The sequence below is a fragment of the Halichoerus grypus genome, chromosome 5 (assembly GCF_964656455.1).
Source record: "Halichoerus grypus chromosome 5, mHalGry1.hap1.1, whole genome shotgun sequence".
In the NCBI taxonomy this organism is placed as follows: Eukaryota; Metazoa; Chordata; class Mammalia; order Carnivora; family Phocidae; genus Halichoerus; species Halichoerus grypus.
In genome coordinates, this window is record NC_135716.1 from 115,606,961 (window position 1) to 115,628,851 (window position 21,891).

At 39.8% G+C, this 21,891-nt stretch overlaps 1 long non-coding RNA gene across 1 annotated transcript; it reads left to right on the forward strand.

Annotated features, from left to right (window-relative positions):
* The first annotated feature begins 1,774 nt into the window (after nucleotides 1–1,774).
* On the forward strand, nucleotides 1,775–19,875 carry LOC118523598 (uncharacterized). Its single transcript, XR_013447552.1, has 3 exons — nucleotides 1,775–2,099; nucleotides 18,235–18,413; nucleotides 19,614–19,875. It is a non-coding gene; the product is annotated as an uncharacterized LOC118523598 (long non-coding RNA).
* The last annotated feature ends 2,016 nt before the right edge of the window (nucleotides 19,876–21,891 follow it).

The following is a 21,891-nucleotide window of genomic DNA, read 5'->3' on the forward strand; positions in this document are numbered from 1 at the left end:
CCCACATGGGAGAATGTAAGGAAAGGATGAGTTCATCACTCAATCAAATGATCAACTTCTTGGGCAGTAAGAGGCAAAGCAGAATAGCAGCCCTCCTAAAACTACAAGGAGAACGGTAAACAAACCAGCAAAAAGTTTTGCCACCAGCTGGTTTTTTTATGGAATATTTTGGATAACAATAAACTAATACCAATAATAATAATAATAGCTCTCACTCAATGTCCTATTATATCCCTGAAACTGTGCCAGATTCTTTATATATATTACCTTGTTTAATTCTTAGAAAAAAATAGATCGTATTTTTCTGTTTTAGAGGTGAAGAACTTGAAATGCAGAGAAGTCGCTGCTATGAAGTACCAAGCTACAATTTGAACCCAGGTTTGTCTTCCTTTAGTTCACAAGCTTTTCCACAATACTGAATCTGGAATTTATCCAGGAAAATAAGATGTTCCTGCATCTTATAAAATAGCATTGATACTTTCACGTGTGCTTTGTATAATTACAGACTTACAGCAGTTCAATGAGTTTTTATAAACTATTTATATACTTAAAAATATAGTGTGCACCAAGTACATCAAGTACATTGTTATTTTCATGAAATTATTAAGAGTGCATCCAAGAATTGGAAGCCAAGTAAGGCAACCATTGGGCACACTGATATTTTTAGGTCTGTTTTATGGAGGGGGGCGATGAATGTGTGAGTGTGTGCGTGTGTGTGCGTGTGTGTGTGTGGTGTGTTACCCACAATACTAAGAGAGCTCAATTCTTGAGATCAGTGATTATTTCTCATTTATCTCTAGGGTTAAGAAAGGAGGAAGGTCCTCAAAACACATCATTTATATAGTAAGTAGCCTATGCTCTACCTGATGAAAGACAAATTGAGAAACATTTGAAAGGTTGTATGCAGGCATCAATTTTGGGTGATATCTAGTAGAGCTGCATGTAACCTTATTATACTATTATCCAAAGAAAAGATGGATATAGAAGGGAAGAATATAATGCTAAGCAAATAGCTTGTTCCTTACCCAAGTTCATCCTGGAAGATGTCTCGTTTCTGGTTCTACTTTTTATTCTAACCTCTTAATTTAGTTTGTGTTTATTTAATTATTTATCCATTTCAGAAAGAAATTTACCAGTAAAATGACTAATTTTTAAGAAGAAACCAAATAGATTTCAGAGGCTCTGCCAATGTGTAATGTCTTCTAACACTGGCCAAAAATAGCAGTAGACTAATTTTGAAATAACTGTTTTCTCTGTAGAATTCTCAATGTTATTCTCATCTGCCCTCCTTTCTCGAATCCCCCACCTCCAACTCCCACCCCGGAAAAAAAGAAAAACAGATTACAGTAAATTTTGGCAAGGAGTTCTATTTGCATCATTTTCTTAGAAGTCACGTGCTTTGGATTTCCTCTTGTTTATGATATATTAAAATGCCTTCCAGATGTTTTTAATTATGAAAAAAAAGTTTTTAAGAAAGCAGAGTAATCCAAATAAAGTTTCCTCTTTTTTTAATGGCCAATAAATTAGTATATTCCAGCTTATCAAACTGCCCCATAATTCTGAGGATGACCTCTTTAAAGAAGGTCAGGCATTGAATGAGACAGCTACATTTGGGCAGAGGCAGGGTTTTACCAAGAACACTTACAGTTCCTGTTTCCAATTGAGCCTGCTCTCTGCCTGGGGCCTAGCCTGATGTACAAGTCCATTGGCTGGGATTGCTTAAATGTCCCACACAAATATAAACACCTCTACAGTGTTGGGAAGATGAAAGGAATCGCTTATTGATATTGTATATGCTAACGTTTGGATGTGGGACAAGAAAGACAGCATTTAACTGCTGGTATGCAATGCTGAAGCTGGGCTGCATGAAGAGGTTTTCATTTACTGATGTTGGATGCGTGCCCAGACTGCCATAGTAGAATTCAGGGAGAAACACAGAAAGGAGGAGACCCACAGAATGGTTTTCCGTGAACATCCATGCGGGGCAGAAGAATAAATACATATGAAGACCATGTTTCCAGAAATGAAAGAACTGGCCACTGGGGAACAATTGTGAGCCCCCCAAGTCCCAACCTGGTCCTCTTCATTTGTACTTGCAGGTAACTGTTCATCCTAATTTTGAATCAGAGCATGAGTAAGACTATAATTCGGCTGAAAGAGAAAGACAGTCAGGGCAGGGCAGGAAGAAACCTTAGCTTGCTTTGCCTGTTGTTGTTTTAAGCTTAGCAAGGAGAATAAATGTGTTTTTCTTTGACTAATGTTACCAAAAGAGAAAGAGCTTTGTGGATTATAGACATGGTAGCTTTTTAAAATGTATCTGCTGAACATCTGTCATGTGGGACAGACCAGGAACCTTTTAGGAAGTAGAGATTTTGTGACTCACAATGTGAATTTAAACTTAAATGGGACATTCATTGGCCTCACCAAATGGAGTATTTTCTGATAATTAACTCTCTCATCCTCCAAACCCCACCTCATCTCTCTGTTTATAACTTTCAGCATATTTGCCAATGAAGACCAAGTGTGTTAATGATGATAGTTTTGGGGAGATAGCTCATCAAAATAGGTGTCTGCCAGGAAGTGGTGCTTGAGAAAATTTTAAATAAAGAAAGTAAGACAGTGTGACACATACAAACTAGTCACTCAATCCTCATTTACTGCATTCTGACAATATACAGAGAAGAAATGGAATCCTGTAGAAGAGAGACATTAAAAGAAATTTTACTAGATAAGAGTGAGTGGGGTGACAGAGGAAAGTTATGGGATATTCTAGAGGCTTCCAGTTCAGAGGTTAAGGAGATTGGAATTTACAGGAATTGATTGGTGTCTTGAGGAGAGAAAAGGAAGCTCACCAGTGGGTCAAGGATAGTTACCTTGCTATAGGCATTCAGAACTTGGGATTTTGTAACCATGCACAAAATAAATGCCAGATGGGGCCAAGATATTGTTTGTTTCTTCAGTCAAGATGTACCTAATGGTGACAGACAGAAGACAGCAGAACAAATGAATATAGCAGGGGTACCTATTAATAGCAGTGTCATCTGCCATGATAGCAGTGAGGTAAGAAAGGAATTAGATTAAAGAAAGCATCACTAGTGGCCATTCATGATGACCACTTGATGCAATTTGAATTAAAAAATTGGAAGAATCTTCGGGAAAGTGTTACATCTGGGAGAAGAACAGGTCAACAAATGAATCATGTGAAATAGGACAAGTTAGGAAACTGCCATCCTTACCAAATTGATGAGACTTTTGAAGTTGCCAATAGCATCAACCTAATGAACAGAGGTAAAGAAACATAGATCAAGTGGTTTGACAGCTCAGTTTAGTGAACATTTATTTCTGACTTACCATGTGTTAGGCAGAATTCTGAGTACTCTTGAAGAAACAAAAACTGACACTGGGGCAAGAATTCCCTTGGCTGCTCTAGCCAGAAAATGCACCTGCTGATGTGGCTTCAGCCAAAGGACATCTCCCTCAGATGTAGGAAGCCCACTGTAATCATTCAAGCTTTCATCTTTAGGAGGAAAGCAAGTAGGGCAGTGAGGGAAAGAAAAACAACCCCAGCTCTTTCTCCTGCCAAATCAGAGCTGTAATCCACAGAGAAATAAATGGCCCAGGCAGATCACCCTCATATTCAAAGAGTATTGCCCACATTCTCCTGACAGTCCTTGCCCTAAGAGTTCATCGTTTCACATTCCAGGTATGACTTGCTCAGAAATAACCTGAATGCAGCCCCAGGATACCTCCTTCTTCTCCTCTTCCTTCCTTCCCACCTTGCTCTCTCCATTCTAGGTATAGTGGCTTTCTTGCTGCTCACACTAAGCATGCTCCCACCTCAGGTTGTTATCTTCGTGATTCCTTTTATCTGCATGTATATTATTACCCTAGATATCTGAGTGGCTTCTATTCTTACTTCTAGAGGTGTCTGCTAAAATGTGACTCTATCAAAGTGGCCTTCCCTGACTACCTTCTGCAGAACAGCTCCGATTACCCACTGCTACCTCCATCCCCTTTATCCTGCTCTATTTGTCTCCAGATTATGTATCACCAGCAGATAAACTATGTAATTTGGGGGTTATGTCTTGCCTTCTGCCACTTGAATGGGAAGTCCATGAAAGCAGGACCTTTGTCTCCTTTACTCCTCACAAGTTTCCCAAACCTAGAAGAGTGTCTGGCTCACAGTAGGTGTTGAATAAACATTTGTTGAATATAAGAATCTGTGTCCAAGGAAAAGCACAAAATGCATTTGGACACAGATAACAGATAGAGTGATTCTAGCTGGAAGTTTCATGAAGGTCTTAGGAAATATGATTGATATATCTACTATGTGTCCAGGTCAGTGGTGGTAGGGCAGGGAGGAGAAGGAGAGGGAAAGGGCCAGAGACAGGGACAGAGAGAGGGAAAGAGATTCTTATCCAACAGTATTCTTCAAAGGCTATACAATGTCAAATCATAATGATATCTGAGAATAATTACTAAAACTAGTAAAGGCTTTGGAAACTACATCATTATGAGAGATAACTTAAGGAAATGATAATTCTCTTGATAACGGTCTCTGACCTCAGAAGGCTTAGGCCTCCTTTGGAAGGGTAATATGAGCAAAAGTGGAACAATTACAAGAAAATGGATTCAGTGTGCTATCAAGTTCTAAAACCAAAAATTTAAAGCATAGAGAAATCGTGTGATGGAACGGTTGGGAAAGCTTCTCAGAGAAATGGGGGTTTAATGTGTGCCTTGTAGAATGGGTTGCAAATGCATACTTGGATAGGAGGGTGAATTTAAGGCCAACGAGAAGCAGCATGCGTAAAACTTTGGACCAAAACAAACAAACAAACAAACAAACAAAAACAAGAACGAGGGTAGGAGAAGCCAGTGGTGACACAGAACGCAAGGAAAAAGTAGAAATCCTTCTGTTTGAAAATCATGGCACTTGATCATGAACAGGAAGCAGTCCCATTGATCAGGACTGTAAAGCTGAGAATTACATTCACAGCATAGAATGTAAGCTCGCTGTCACGGGCTGTATGGAGCCATCATATATGCCTGCCCAAGAAACGGGCATCAGGAGAGTGGCGTTTCTGGTGGCATTCATTGTTAAGTCAGGTCAACAAAACCGACTCCAAACACTTCTATCCTAGCCAACAGAAACTCAGAGGACAGCCACTGACATTATCATTCTTTGCGTATTTCTTCAAGAAAAGTCTTTTTTTTTTTTTTTTAACAGATTTCCAAGCTTGTAGGGTTACTTCTATTCCAAATGAAGACTTCTCTCTGTGGATACAAATAAATACTTGGGTCCCCAAGAATTTCAAGTGGGTTGGTGGCTTGGTGACCAGAAGGTGAGAGAATAGCTTGATCTTAACTGGTCGCCACAGGCAGATTCCCCACTGACAGCCATGGGGGTTTGGCCTATGTCTGGGGCTCTCGGATCAGACACCGAGATTCCTTTCTGAGTGTTAATCTCTTTGAGACCAGGCACACTCTTCCAAGAGATGTCACGTCCGTACCGTTCTCCCCCAACCGAAGAGGAAGGCATTTTTGTGAGATCTATTTTTGCCAGCTCGTCCATCAGAGAATATTTATTTGTTCATTAATTTGTTTTATGAACATTGTACAAGTTACACAGTACAGTACCTTCTGATCATTTATTGCCCAGATTTATGCTCCATGACTTGATGGAAGGAAAGTGCAGCCCCAGCATGGAGCTCCCTCATTCCCTGTGTAAGCAGTTGTGCCGCGATTTACAGGGTAAAGACATTCTTTTTAGACACTGTAATTAGCACTTGTCTTATTTATACATCTCCCTTAACACTGTGTCCCCTTTAAAAATATTTTTATTTAAAATGGCATGCAAGGAAATAGCTCAGCATGCATTAGGGGAAATAAAGAAGAAGAAACAACAAACGACTGATAAATCCATCTGTTAAAAACCACAGTACACAAATTAAAAGAGTAAGTTAACATTATATGTCTTAATCCCCTAGCGCCATGGTTCATGCTTACTGTTTCTTGTGGAATATTCAAAAGATATTTTTTCCAGTAGACCAATTCCTTTTAGTTCACACCCTGAAAATGCTTTGCTGGTTTTAAATAGGTCCATTATGCTCTCAAACACCCATATATTTACTAAAGTCCGGCTTTAGTAAAACTAGCTATATGGTTTTCCTTCTCTATTATTTATTTTGTCTTCCCCAACTCTCCCTTCAAACAATTCTTAGTTACCCAAAGATGTATTAAATTCCTCACCAAAGTTTGCCTACTGAATGCAAACTGTGATTCTGCCTCTAGCAGAGCAAGATGCAGTAACTCAACAGTTCTAAAAGTTCTTGCTTAATTCTTAAATGTTTCCCTTCCTCCATTCCTTGTGAGATAGGTGAGAAAAGCAATTGCCCCCACTGCTTAATGCATCACAACTCAGAAACTCACTCCATCCTTGCAATTCTGAATCCCAGCCCAGCTGGCGGTTCCTGGATTCCAGGCTCTGAATATGAGTTCAGCACTTCTAAATCAATCACTCTGAACAGTATTTCTGTCAAATGGAAACCTTTTCCTCTTTGGCAGAAAAGCTTTCCTGATTTTGACTACAGCCCTGGAGAACTGAACAGTCTCATAAAAGAAGCCAGGATGTAGGAGAAAAATTAAACTAGATATAATTTTCTAGCGTTGTCGTTGGAAGAGACCTGTTCCATTTACTGTTAGAGAAGACGAAGGCACCTCTGGACCCTGTAAGATTTTTCAAACAGTTTCCCCATTCTAGGTTAATGGCTTGTTGCAGTTTGACTAGCAAGGGGTTACTTGGGTTAGGTAGAAATAGAAGGGGGAAATGAAATACTCCTTAGATTCTATTCCTCTAACTTCAAATTCTCCCTCCAATTATGAAAATGTTTTTAGAATCAAGTTATGTCACAAAGTTTGCTATCTATTGCTCTAGTAGATTATGTCCTCCTCTGACAGTCCTGCTATGGGTGGGATGGATCGGTGGTACCGAGGCCTCTGGGCTTAGACAGAAGGGACAGTGACACAACAGCTTCAGAAATAATACTTCTTCCGTTTCCCTAGGACAAGTTTAAATCCCGGAACTGGTGAATCAAGAAATAATGTCAAAGCCCTGAAAAGAGACTGACTCTTTGGGGGTTTTAAATAATAATAAGTCAACAAAAATCTTTATGATTTTTACTCTTTTTTTTTTTTTTAAAGTTCTTTTTTTTTTTAAAGATTTTATTTATTTATTTGAGAGAGAGAGAATGCGAGAGAGAGAGCACATGAGAGGGGTTAGGGTCAGAGGGAGAAGCAGACTCCCCGCCAAGCAGGGAGCCTGATGCGGGACTCGATCCAGGGACTCCAGGATCATGACCTGAGCCGAAGGCAGTCGCTTAACCAACTGAGCCACCCAGGCGCCCTATAATTTTTACTCTTCACGGAGTCAACTATTCCTGACTCTTGACATGTACCTCCTGTTGAGTACCGTGTGTGATCTATCGCACCCAAACATCGAGTTAACACAGAAACTAATGCTTCCTATATTCTCAGCTTTCTGCTGTGCTCTCTCTTTCGTGTATACATGGGTCTCCCATTACCTAAAATGATCTAAAATATGTACAGAAATATAGACAGTAAGATTTATTGAGAAAAGTCCATGGAGAGGTGCTGATTTCCTCTGCAAGAGAGCACTGGAGGATATTGACAAATGCCATTTCCTGCCACTTTTCATACAATGACTATTTCGTCTATCTTGATTTCTTCAAAATGCCCCCCAATAGTTCATATAATCCCTTAGATACCTTGAAATGATTTTATCTATAGATAGCCATTGACTTGTGGACATTCAATGTGAGATTTCTGAGTTCTAAGATATGTTGGCATTGGTTGTCAGAGGTAAATATGAACAGTGAGGAAGAAAGGTTTCAACATATATGAGCACAACTAGCACATTTATGGAAATCATATTGGAATAAGTACATTCATTCACTCAACATTTATCCAGCACTTATTCATTGAGTGTTTACTGCTATTGAGAGCCAGGCCCTGTGTTAGCTATTGTAATTCACCAGTAAGAGAAACAGACATGGTCCCCGACTTCCTGAATTCTGGACATTGACTTCTTCGAAACAGGAGCACCAAGCTCTTAAGTTCTTTAGAGAAACATCACTGGACTCAATTGCTATAGAGTTCTGAAAGTCTAATTTAAGTGTGCAGCAGTAAGCAAAGAGCACTAAGGAAAGGCCATATAAGCGGTGTGTTTCAAATGGATGGCTAAGAAAATCATAGAGCATTTGAGCTAAAAAGCACCTTAAAGATCTTATATCCCAGCCTCCTTGTTGGAAGAATGAATTTCTTGTTTATGTTAACACAGTGGTTGATGGCTGAGTTGAGTCCATAACACACATCACTTGACATCTAGGAAAGTACCTAACCAATCAGTGCTCTTTGAATTGTTGTGTGATAAATTCAAATTCAAATGTATTCATTGCACAGGAAAGTGTAGTGGGTTGAATTGTATCCTCCCTCCCCCAAAATTCATATGTTGGAGTCCTACCCTCCAGTATGTTAGAATGTGATATTATTTGGAAGTAGAATCATTGCAGATGTAATTAGCTAAATTAAGATGAAGTCATATGGGCATGGGTTGGACCTCTCCTCTAATATGATTGGTGTCCTTGTCAAAAGGAGAAATTTGGAAACTGACATGTTCACTGGGAAGAGGCCATGTAAAAATTGGTATTATACTTTCACAAACCAAGGAACTACCAGGAAGTTAGGAGAGAGGCTTGGAACAGATCTTCCCTCATGCCTTCAGAGAGAGCATGAACCTATAGATACCTTGATCTCAGACTTTTAGCCTCCAGGATGGTGAGACAATTAATTTCTGTTGTTCAAGTCACATACTTTCTGGCACTTCCTTACAAGAAGCCTAGGAAACTGAGACAGAAGCCAATTGTATTTTAGGCTTACTCAGTTTGCTTTTCATTCATCAAACATCTATTTATTGAGCACCTACTATGTGCCAAGCACTGCACAAAACAGTGGAGATACAAAGATGAATAAGACCCAATCCCTCACCTCAAAAAATACATGAATATACCAAAGCATTAAATAATGATGTTGGGTTCCTCCCACCCCAATCTGTGATCCACTTCCATCTGTGTGGTTCTTTCCCAATAAATATGATGTATTCCCCTAATCAACATTGGAAGACTAGATTCTACTTCTATCTCGGGCCCAGCCTCTTCCCTGGAAATATGTGAAACTTGCTTCCCAGGCATAGTAACCCTCTCCAATCAGTGAGTCATGGGCTGGGGGTGGGATTCGGGCCAGTGACAATCCCTTAGTGTGCTATTAAACCAAGCATCTCAAATCCACCCACCAGAGGAGTGCATGGAGGCCAGCACTGAGTCCCTGTCATGCTTTATCAGGGCCATAAAGTGAGTATTTAAAATTTTAAAGTTTTCAAATGAAATATACAAAAGTTGATTATTTAGCAGTTTATCAACATTACCCCCCCTGTGGCAAAGGGAACAGACGATAAAATTATTCAAAAGAGGATTCAAAACTACTTTCTGCCGTTTTACTGCAACTTTAAAGAGGTCTAAAAACAAGTCTCCCAGAAGGCCCCTGGCAGGCTTTGCTGCTTGCACCCCTGAGAGCATGTTTGCATTCCTACAGCTGATGCTGCTGGAGTCAGTCCCTGTCCATTCCCATGGGGGCGGCGCTCGGTGGCGCCTTCCAGGGCTGTGCCTGTGACAACCAGAAGCCGGAGCAAATTGCGGGAACTCTGGCCTGCAGAGCCAACAGTGAGACGAATTGTGACTTTGGTTGTCCCTACTTCATAATGACCTGTTGCCTTTCTCCATCTCCCGGCGACCATCTGCCCCAAAGCTTTCTGTCCCCACTGCCATGATGGCTGCTTTTGTGCAAAGAACAGTAAGGATGGAATGAAAGGCATGCACAATTAGGCAAAAGTTATGGTTGCCCTTCAGTAGTTTCTCTTTATGGGGATGGTAGGATTCCCACACACACATGACAGGAAAGGAGAGAAACAAACCGTGCTTCTCCCAAGTTGTGAGGAACATCCACGCTATTTATGCTTCTAGAAATCCCACCGGAAGAGCCTGAAAGATGAACTTTTAAGTGAATTTATGAGGGTCTAATTATCCACGAATTTTAGTGCCATTGCTATTTTTTACTTGAGGCCAACTCTGTTTAAATCTTACCTTTTTATCTAGAAAAATAAAATATACAGACTCATAACATCCAGAGTATCTCTTTTAAATGACAGAGGATAAGCCAAAAGGTCTAGTACATCGGAGATCTCTTTAAGGCTTCTTGGCCCTTTTGTGTTTTTGTTTTATTGTCTTTTCTCAGCTGCTAGAGAGCACAATGGGAAATCAAAATGTTTCCCCCTATGGACTTATATTGGACTTCCTGGAACTAAGCCTCTGCCATGGTGGGTATCGTACCCTCGCTTGCCACTCTGTGGAGGACAATGGGAGCGTGTCCAATTGCACCTAAAGAGTGACTGACCCAAAGTGAATACAGACAAAAATCCAAGTTCCAGCGCATGGTTATGAGATCACAGAGAGAGGGGAAAATGGTAAGGAACATACTATTATTAGAGTTAGGTACTCATTCACTCAGTCATTTATTTATTCGAAAATGTTTATTGAGCACTTAGGATGTACTGGGTACTGTGCTTACCTCTAGGGATATGATGTTGCACAAAAGGAGACATGCTTACTATCCTCGCAGAGCTCACAGTCTGATAAGAGGGAAGCCTCCATCAAATAATGATAGAAATTAAGTAATTAAAAGTAAAGTGTAAGTGCTGTGAACAATAATCCTATAGTGTTACTTGGGCATAAAATGAGCCCGTTTTACCTAGTCTGGGTGGGGGGAGGTCCTGGGAAGAGGGTCTCAGAGGAGCCTTGCCAGAAAAAAATCATCAATGAACTAGGATTTAAAGAAACTGTAGGACTCAATTAAATAGCCAGAGTTGGAGGTGGGGTTTGGAATGGGGGAGAGAACATCCCAGGCAGAGTACGCAAAGAGGTCACACATCCTTTGTTGAAGAAAGAAGGGCACATTTCAGGAACTTGAAGACCTGTGTACCTGAACACCTGGAGGGAAAGGTGGGAAATGAAGCTGGAGTGTAGTGGGAGGCAGCCAGTCCATGCAGGGCTTGGCAGACCCTATTAAAGCTTTGGAAGTGATCCAAAGAGCAATGGAGAGCTATTGAAAGGCTTAAAGGAGAGAGAGTAACATGAGGCGGAAACCATTGTCCTGCTAGGATCAGGTAGAATTAGCTGCAACACGCGAAAACTTCATGCTGCCCCCTAACTCCAATCCCAGCCCAGAGCCACATCTCCTAGAAACCCAGAGTAACAGTTTACCGTGGGAGCCCTAAAGGCTCAAATCATTTTATTTTCTTGCACACTGATTGAGCAATTTCATATTCCCCAACAAAGGGGACAGTGAACTATTATTTAAGATGCGGCGATCTGGACTGCATACCTCACAAGATTAGCGACTACGAATAGATTTAGACAACAAAATATTCCATTTGGAGTACCTCAGCCGAGCCACCCACTAGAATAGCAAGTAAAACTTGTTGAGACTATTTCTGTATCACCTTTAATTTACTTCAATCTCTATAGTTAACTTCTAACACAGTACATATTCCAGACGATCAAAGATTATCAAAAGTGATAGTAATGTAATGTAAGATGTTTACCTTCAGAAATAATGAGCTGATTCATAATAACAGAGCAATAACCACACTTCCATGTTACTGGCCAAGAAAATCTGGCTATTACCCAAATTTGGGTAAATCACACCACAAACACATGTTAATTTTGGCTGCCCCTCCTTACTTAACTAAATGTTTATTTCAAATTATCTGAGCTCCCTGCCTTCATTTTCCTCCCCTCTTCAGTACACTGTGGATGGAGGGCTCTTTTCAAAACTTGAATTTGCTCGTGCCATTTTGCCAGTAGCAGAGCCTTCACTGGTTGCCCCCGTTGCTGGGGGGGGGGAGGCGCGCTCATGGCCAAACAGCAGCAGGGCCACGAGGAAGCCCCGCGTGCAGCCCCACTTATGTCTCCAACTTCCTCTGGCCCTGTGCTCCCCACCACTTTCTGTACCTGGCGCTCCATGGGAGGGGAACAGTGCTGTGAACGAGATCCAGCCTCTGTCTTCAAGACTCACGCGGTCTGGTGAGAGATGTTAGGTTACGCTACATGGATTCCATTATTGCTATGTCGTCAGGCAACGTTTGACACAGTTAAATGCAGGATGCTGACAGAGCACAAGTGACCAACACTTAATCCAGGCTCATAGTATCTGGGCAGTTTTTCTGGATTCAGCGTCCTCTAATACGTAGCTCCAGGGATGAAGACCACACAATTGAAAACTTAATTATATGTGTTCTGATGCAGGTCACTCTTTTTTTTTTTTCTTCTTCTTCTATGCTAATCTTGTTTCCCAAATTATATTGTCAACTCCTTGAAGGCAAAGACTATTACTTACACTTACGTATCCTGAGCATTGTCCATATAGTGCTGACCACCTGGTACGTGCTTCTAAATATATGGTGACCAATTAATAAGACTGTGAATTCTTGCCTCAGAGTGTGAGAGGCAAGGGAGAAGTGGTAAAAAAGCTGGATATACCAAATCAACAAGGAATGGAAAGCATATTTTTTTTCCAGCTTAACAGTGATAATGATATAATGACTGTTTGATTTAATTGGCAGGTAGGAGCTAGGAAAAGACCTCACTAACTCACACTAATGAGAGGTAGGCCCATTGCAGTCCAACGGAGGTTGCTCTTAGTAATTGATTTTCTATTTTTAAAATATGTGCTTAACTCACTCTGGCCAACCTACACACCAGTTGACTGCAACACAAAATACACTTTGTTCTTTCGTTTTGTCAAGTGTGGTTGCATTTTAATTATTTATGATAATACTTAATAGTATATTAGTAAATGTCCTGTAGTGTGGCATGTAAAAATAATGAAGTTTCAGTAATATGAGAACATGATAGAGCTCTCAGCTATTAAATCTTTGCTGAGAAGTGAAATGAGGCTGCGGGGTTCTTTGTGAGAATTGGGGGTTTGCAGATTAGGGAAGTGAAAATTAGCAAAGTTTTTCTGAATTACATTTATGAGGTATATATATGGTGGTATTTTAAAATGTATTGAATATGACTAATATGTTTGAGTATGACAAATATGTTAAGATACATGGTTCTTTTATGTAGGCTGCTTAGTAGATATTAAGACTTTAAAAAAAAAATAGGCCTCAGCTGGTTTTTTACTTGATGGTGTACTTTTATATACTTTATTTTTATTTCTGAGTCCCACAAAACACATTCTATCTCCAGATTATTAAGAATAATTTGAGCATGTGAAGGTTTTTTAAATTTCACATTAATCTTTCTTATGGTTGTGGATGGAATTATAATCATTTCCTGGGGAAAAATAAGATTAATGTTTTAAAAGTTATATAAGACTTCATATTTTTGCTATTGGTATATTTTACATAGTTTTTTTTTACATAAATATTCTGTTACATCCAACTTTCCAATTCTAAATTCCAGAAATAAATTTTACAAGATTCAGTTGAATAAATGTCTGCCAGAGGACTCCACCAAATTCTACCTCCAAACACCATCCCCCCGGAAAAAAAAAGGGGGGGCCTTTTTCTCTGCAGCAGGCTCTTTGTTCTTTTCTACCATTTTAGAAGTGTTTGCCCAGTTCCTTTGTCTTGGTAATTGAAAATGTTTCCCAGTCCTTTCTGGCCTTCTCTGCAGACCATTTCTTCTCATTCTTTGAATAGCTCCTTCTTCATTTCCTTGCAATTTTGTCCTCATCCCCATGTTCTCTCATAGCTCATCCCTCATTCTCTTAAAACCCTTGTTGGCACTATGTTCCTGTTCTAATTGGTTCTATTCCCTCATCCACTAATTTTGTGAGTTCTTTTTCTCTCTCATATTCATCGAGGACTAAAATAAGAGTTTTGTCCTATTACTAAAAGATTGAGAGTATCTGTGTTTTGAGGTTGAACATTTCAAGTGGCCAATTTTTATGGCACATTTTGTATCATGACTCTAAGCTAATTGTTGAGAGAATAGGAATTGAATGCTCATAATAAGAACACTCATGGAAAGCATAATCATATTGTAAAAATAAAAATTCAGAGATAAAGAGGTCTTAGGTCTACTTTAAGGATTGATAGCAAAGGCAACCTTGCAAATAAATTTCAAAATTACTAGCCCACATTAATATTTTGGCACTGCAGCTTCTGTTTATGTGTTTTGTTTATAAAATGAAGAGAATATGTATAAATATATATTTAGTCACTCATAGGGATTACAGTTTTTATTTGCTTTATATAAGTAGTAGATAACTTCTCTGGAAACTTGGTTATAAGCACTCACGATACCTCTCATGAATAGGGAAAAGATATGTAGGCTGTGGTGTCTCAAGAACATGGCTAGTACAAACAACTTAGAAAATATGACATACTAGGTTTCCCAAGAGGAGGCCCCAGGGCCTCAGGTCAATAGGAAGCTCATAGAGGTAGAGAACACAAGGTAAACAATACTTGGGAGAATCCTTCGAGAGGCTTGAAGACGGTTGTAGTACCTCTATCATCATATCAGCAGCTGAGGGGAAGTATTTTGTTCTTAGGGCAAGACATTGGCCAGCAGAATCAGATTCAGGGCTAGGGTATCTCAGAATAGGGATTTTCCAGACGGTGGGCAGAAACTAAAACAAAAGCATACAAACCTCAGTCGAGGAACTTTGGGCACATGAAGAAAGGCATTCACTCAGGAGCTCAATGGCCATTGTAGGAGCACTGGGTCCTTGATCTAATTAATAGCACACAAAATGTAAGAGCACAGTGGTTAGGGCTGAGGTGATCAGATTCTGCTGCACTAGGATTGTGAGGGAAAAAAATATATTGACGGCTTTGGGAACTATGGTGAGTGTCACCCCTCAGGAGAAGTAATTAAGAAACACAGCTGGGTAAGACAGAATCAGAGGCTGACAAGCAGTGATTTCCAAAGTAAAATATCTATGGCTATATATGTATCCATTTAAGTACACAAATAAATATGCATTTATGATAAGTATGCACATATACCAACACAACACAGCTACTTTCCATCTTGCATCAGAGAAATTGGTGCCATAAAGGGTCTAGGCTAATATGTAGAAATACCACTCCTTTATATACTCCAAATGCATCCAGACACCTACGAAATTTGACATTCTTGTGCTTTCCAGTTTCAAAGTACACTAGGTACATACTAGAGAACAAAGGAAAGAAATTTTTTTTTTGAGAACTTCCATTTCTAAGCAATGACAAATCAGATAGCCTAAAAACTCTCCCAGCAATGAAACACCTAGAAATTTTAGCAAAACAAATATATAACATACATCCTTTTAAGTGGATAGGCCAGAAAATTGATTGACAAGAAGTGCAGTGAGCTGAAGCTGGTACTTCAGTGCTAGTAGGAAGAGGTTACCAGATTCAGAAACCAAGGAATAAGAGGCAAGGTGTAGAAGCCATAGTAAGGGAGAGAGTAATAACTGAGACCTTATTTATAAATCTGAAACCAGGCAGCATAAGTTTAAGAACCCTACCCACCTGTACATAAAAATAAGGATGCTTTTCTGTATAAACATAAGCTCTAAGTGGGAGGGGGAAGGAATTACACACTTGAGAATTTACAATCTTCTTCTTTCCATTAGGCACGTGTGCTCTCAAATTTATACTAGCAGTGTGAGCAAGAACCCTCTCAAACTAAGAAATTTACATGTCATGGGTCTAAGCTGGGATGATGTATACAGTCAAACACACACAAAAAAATGATGAAGGGTTAGACCCTCCCAACAGGCTAAATACGATTCTCACAGATAAATCTTTATTCAAAACCAACTCTCACAATTCAGAATTTACAAAACATACGAGAAAATAATTCACCATGAACAAGAGTGATCACACGCAGGAATAAGAGGATTATATTTATATATGCATCCTACTCTCACATAAGAAGTTTAGATACTATAAAATAATTATGTTTAAAATAAGTAAATACTTTCAAAAGCAGTGAGAACATGATACAGGAATAAGATACCATAAAAAAGACTAGACAGCTATTGAAACGGGAAATAGAACATGTAAAATTTTTAAAGATAGTCCTTAAAAATATAAAACTAATGATCCATTTAAACACAAGATTAGATCTAGCTAAAGAGAGAATTAGGAAACAGGAGGATAGATCTCTGGAAAATATTCTCATGATGTAGTATAGAAAGATAAAGAGAAGGATAAAATGGAAGAGAGTTTAAGAGACATAGAGGATCAAATTAAAAAGTCAAACATATATTCTGAAGGAGTCCAGAAGAAGAGAACAGAGAGAATGGAGAAGAGACAATATTGAAATGATAATTGAGAAATTGTTCCAAATTTATATGAATGTGAATTATCAGATTCAGGCAGTACAACTAATCTCAAACATAATAAATATAATTGAATCCACACCTAGACACATCATACTGAAACTTCAGAACACAAAATTTTTTTAAAAAGGTTTTATGTTTTTATTTGAGAGAGAGAGAGACCATGAGCAGGGGAAGGATCAGAGGGAGAAGGAGAAGCAGACTCCCCACTGAGCAGGGAGCCTGATGCAGGGCTGATCCCAGGACCCTGAGATCATGACCTGAGCCAAAGGCACTTAACCGACTGAGCCACCCAGGCCCTGCAGAACATCAAATTTTTAAAAAGCTTCTAAAAGTATCCAAAGAAAAGAAAGAACACTTTTGAAAGAATAAAAATATACTGACAACAGAATTATCAATAGCAATACTAACAATCAAAGAGAGTACTTTCAGTATGTTGAACCCAAATAGTCATCAACTGAAACTATGCTGTTGTGATCACCCTGCAGAGATGGATGAAGTCTCCACCCAAATTTCAGGTCAAATATCATGACTGATGGTGCCACACAAACACCAACAAAGTATGAAAAGATTTATTGATCACACAATGTGGCTTTATGGAGAGAATAGACTCCCAGGCAGTTCTGAAAAGAACCTGAGAGAGTATGGTATGGAACTGTCTTATGATGGTTACATAGTTCGGGGCTGAAGTGAGGATTTCCTTGCATGATCCAGGGTTTACATGGTTTAAGCTTTTTGCATATGAGGACCACAGTGTTATGGTTGTAGTAATCCATCATAAGATATAGTAATCCATCATGCTATTCATTCTATCCAGGTTGAAAACGACCAAATCGGATTTTTAAATAGAAAAATGGTGAAGATGCTCACCCTTTTCTAAATCAGTCTTATATAATAGGTTTCAATCCTTACAAGCCTTATTTTAATTTATAGTGGGCATATTGACTGTTTTAAGTGGGGGCAGGGCAGTGAAAATGTTCATCAGATCTTTTTTGCCAAGCCAACTCTAAGTCCCAAAGAATTTAATTTTAGTTTATTTATCACTGAAGCAGAGTATTTGTCTTCATTATGGGGTATTTTAGGGCACTGGGTAATATGGCTATGGGAAATTAAAGCAAAGTAATAGTTCCAGCGGTTAAGATGTATCATATCTGTTTGTGCTCTACATTATGTTCAACAACTCCCCTAAGATTACAGGTGGGATATCATTTGAATTTAGTGGAATCTCCAAGGATAACTGTAATTTGAGCCCCAGTATTGATTAAGGTCATGAAGTGTGCCCATTGACATATCTCAGTAGATGTTAAAGTTAATTCACAACCTATGTTATAAAGGCACAAAAACCAATCGGTTTTGTCTTTTTGTAAGATAATTTCTTTTAGTAAATTGGGATTTCTAATTGGGTCAATGTATAGACTTTTGTGTTCATATTTTTGTTTCCTTTACCCTGTATTCAGGGATTTTTTTAAATTTAGGGGTTTTTTGTTTGTTTGTTTGTTTGTTTTTGACTTTATCCCTTTTATTTATTTTTATATTTTATATATTATATTTTATATTTATACTTACATTTCTTCCTCCTTTGAATTTCATGTTAGTTTCAACAGGGTTAGGGGCCTCCCCCGTGGCAACGGCTGAATTAATAATGACTTGGCTGTGCCACAGGGGTGTCATGGCTGTTAGCCCTATAATCCTGAGTATCAAAATCTTTTTTGGTGACAGCGGCATAGTTAGCAGCAGTAACACTGGCATTTTGTTGGATCCCAGTGAGAAATCTGCTTGTTGGAGCATGGATGCCAGCTCCCCACATGGTGAATGTTGTTCTTCCTCCGTATGAGTGACCACCGAATGGGCCTGTATCATATACCAGATATCTGTTTTTCTCCCGAGAGCTCTATAGGATGGGAACCAATACCTGTTTGAGAGTCAAAACCAACAGTCACAAGGTAAGAGTTGTTCCCATTATACTAGCATTAGTCATGGCTTATGATGTAATCAAGAAAAACAATTCAATCTGAGACATTCAGTTAGGTCTGTGCTGAGCACACAATTCAGGGTCCCTGTAAAGGGTCCCAATCCCACATCCCCGTCCTTAAATGCCAATCAGCAAAGCTTCCAACTTAGGTTTAGTAGGACTCAGCAAACCCAGTATGAAGAAGCACAGTTCAAGGCACAAACTTTCCAGGAGGCAGCCACACAACTAAAAGAACATCCTAGTCAGCAGGCAGCAGTGTCATTTAGCAAGCCAAAGTGAGAGAAGAAGTCGTTGCTCAGATACTTTCACCAATTGCCATGGTCACTCCTCAAAGACAGAATGGATCCACTCTCAACCAAAATATGGTTCAGATGTTGAAACTAACAATGCCACACATACACCAAGAGGATATGGAAAGGATATGGGGAGAACGGGGCAGGTTCTCCAGCGGGTCCAATATATGGTTTGATAGCAGAGGGAGGCAGATGGATTGGAGTTTATGGTGGGGTTAGGGGCTGTATATGGGTTAGGAGTTCTCTTGTGTGGACCATGTGTGCATGGTTTGAACTTCCTGTTGACTCTAAAAGAGGGAGCACCCAGGCTTTCTCAACAGCTTTCACAGATGAGTGGCAGGAGGAGATGGGCAAGTGGTGAGACTTGAAAGGGACCAGCAGTCAAACATCAAGTATGGAACCAGACTATTACATATATAATTAATTAACTATTACTCAAGAATGGGGATAAAGTCAATGTTCTTAAAAAATACTGAGTTTATCATAAGTAGAATCTCAGTGAAGGAATGAGGATTGAAGAATATACTTCCGGTCAAAGAAACATAAAGCCAGAAGGAAGGTCTGAGGCGTAAGATGGAATGGTGAGCAAAGTTATGGGTAACGTCACCTGGGAGAGCCTATGATGAGGCCCAGTTCTCGCAGAGCCTGCTAACATTGCTTCAACTCATCGACTTATTTGGTTACATTCACAGAGCACCATGTTAGTTGCTGACACTGTGGCAACGTGCAAGGTATGGAATGTCCCAGACCTCATGGAATCTACATTCTCATGGGGAAAGGAAGGCTGTGTGCACACAAACTGGCTGTTCCTGCTGCTTCTGCAAATTCTTGTGGTCCTAACACCATATTCTGTTGGTTCTTGTTCTTTGATTTGACAGGCTGTTCACCTCAGGTGCAAGAGCACATCGATTGCTCTGCTACTTCCCACAAAACAAAGTGTGCTGGGTCTGATGTGCACAGAGCCTGGGGTGTTTACTCTGAATCAGAAAGGGGAGAAGGGCACCTCGGTCGGTTACTGCAACAACACCCAAGCACCTGAAACTGACGCTCAAGACCCTTTGTAACATCTTGAAGTCATCGAAACAGCCATGGATCAACAGCGATCAACAGTAACTTCCTAATAAAGCTGCTTAAAATGAAGTATCCCTTTCTTTGTTCTCCCAACCAACTTTTTCCTACCTTTTCTTTAGTCTTTATTCCAATCTGCTTCTATTATTATTCACTGTGTTCTTGGTGAGACACGATATCATGATCCTAACGAACATGATTCCTGAGTTTAGAAGATCTGTGCTTGATTCCTGGGTGGTCTCTGTATCAGTTGTGTGATGTTAGGCAAGGTTACTTAATTTTTCCAAGCCTTAGATTCCTAATCTATGAGATGGGAATACTAACAGTACTTAGCCATATAGTGTACAGAGGATTAAAAGTGATAACAGCCTACCGTGTGTATTGCTCAAAGCTTGACACAGATGACAAAAGTAATGTTAGCAAATATCATTGACCTGTTTCCCCCACTGAAATGTAAGCCTTTGAAGGTGAGAGAGCGTGTCACAATCTGCTTGATAAATCAACATCACGTAGGACTGCGATATGTGTGTGTGCGCATGTGTGTGTGTGTACGTGTGTGTATGTGTGTCTCAGTAAAATTAACATTTATTCTCAAATTCATTAAGTTCAAATTCATATTTGATCCTACCACTAGATTTATGCTTCTCTCTGCTTCACATCCCTCTTTGTTTTATCTCGATTTTTTTAAATCTCTTTCGGTTTCTTTACCTTTTTGTCTTCTCAATCTCAATAGTCATGAAAGTCCCAAGAGATAGGTGAGAAGAATGATTTTAAAAAACCCTTTTCATAAGGCAAAGCAGTCATGGAATCTAAATGAGATTTAATTTTGGAACTGCACTGGAATAAGGGCGTCTAGGCATAAACTCTGAACTCCTAGCCACAGCAACAAGCCTGTCCCCCAGCTCCGCAGCGGTGGGCCAGTGTAGGGTGGTGTCACGGTGCAAAGGTAGTGAACTGCGGCAAAGGCTCGGGTCAGCGTAGCGGCCCTGTGTGTAGTTGTCCTCCCAGGGTCTGGCAAAGGTATCAGGAAGTTCTGTCTCCATGCTGATTTCTTGAGTATAAAACTTCAAACTCCATCATGGTGGCTGCCATTACCTGATGAAATCAATTAAGCGAGCAGCACTACCTGCTGAAACTGACCTAGCAAAGACGCAGGAAGGGAGGGCAGTGTAGAAAAGATGAAACAAAAAGATAGTGAGCCGGCTTTTCTTCGGGCTGTGTTTTTAGAAACATAAGTTCCATCAACGTGTTCTTTTACACGCTTTAACAAGTGCTTCCCCAGCAACTCGAAACAACCCCCTGCTTGGCCTCATTCCTGAACCTCACTAAGTTATTACAGTTAATACTGTGGTTAATGGTTTCTGGAAAGACGATATGTGTGAGCATCTGAGTGTACACATTTTGGCCTAAATATTGAGAAATCATAGGTATGTAATGCAAAGCCTGGGTGTGCCTGCCTGGAGAAAGTAGCTTATTAGGATTAATCTTTTACAGAGTGACTAATGCACAGGGAATGAGGCCCCTTCCTCTCTGACTCGTAGAGGTTTCGTCCAAGTTCTCAGACAGGTCTCTTTGGAATGCAGCTGGTCGCTGTTGAAGACTCTGCTCAAGGATATGGAACATAAAAACCTTGGTGGGTGTGTGTGTGTGTGTGTGTGTGTGTGTGTGGTTTTTTTTTTTTTTTTTTTTTTTAACTTTTGTATACTCTAGCAAGTTCTTGAAAATCAAATGGCAGAATCTAAGCAGAAGACCGACTGCCAAAACGCATGCCCAGTCGGGGAAAAGTATGTGGGGAATCATGCAGCATACTTCAAGAGCTACAAGTGCAGCCTGGTAGAACTCTGTATTACCTTCTGTTCGGATTCCTGAGCTCTGCCAGACTTTTGTTTGAAAAAGCATCTTTATGAAGCAGTACATTTGTTATGTTGTATCTGAGAATACTTTGTTTTCACCTTGGTTCCTGCTTTTAACTTGAGTGAACTGACTTGCTCTCTTGAGCTGCTCTTACGGGAGAGACCAAAAGGACACAAGGCAGGTGACATTATACTGAGGATACCAGGCCGGCCTTATTAGGGAGATATTTTTTTC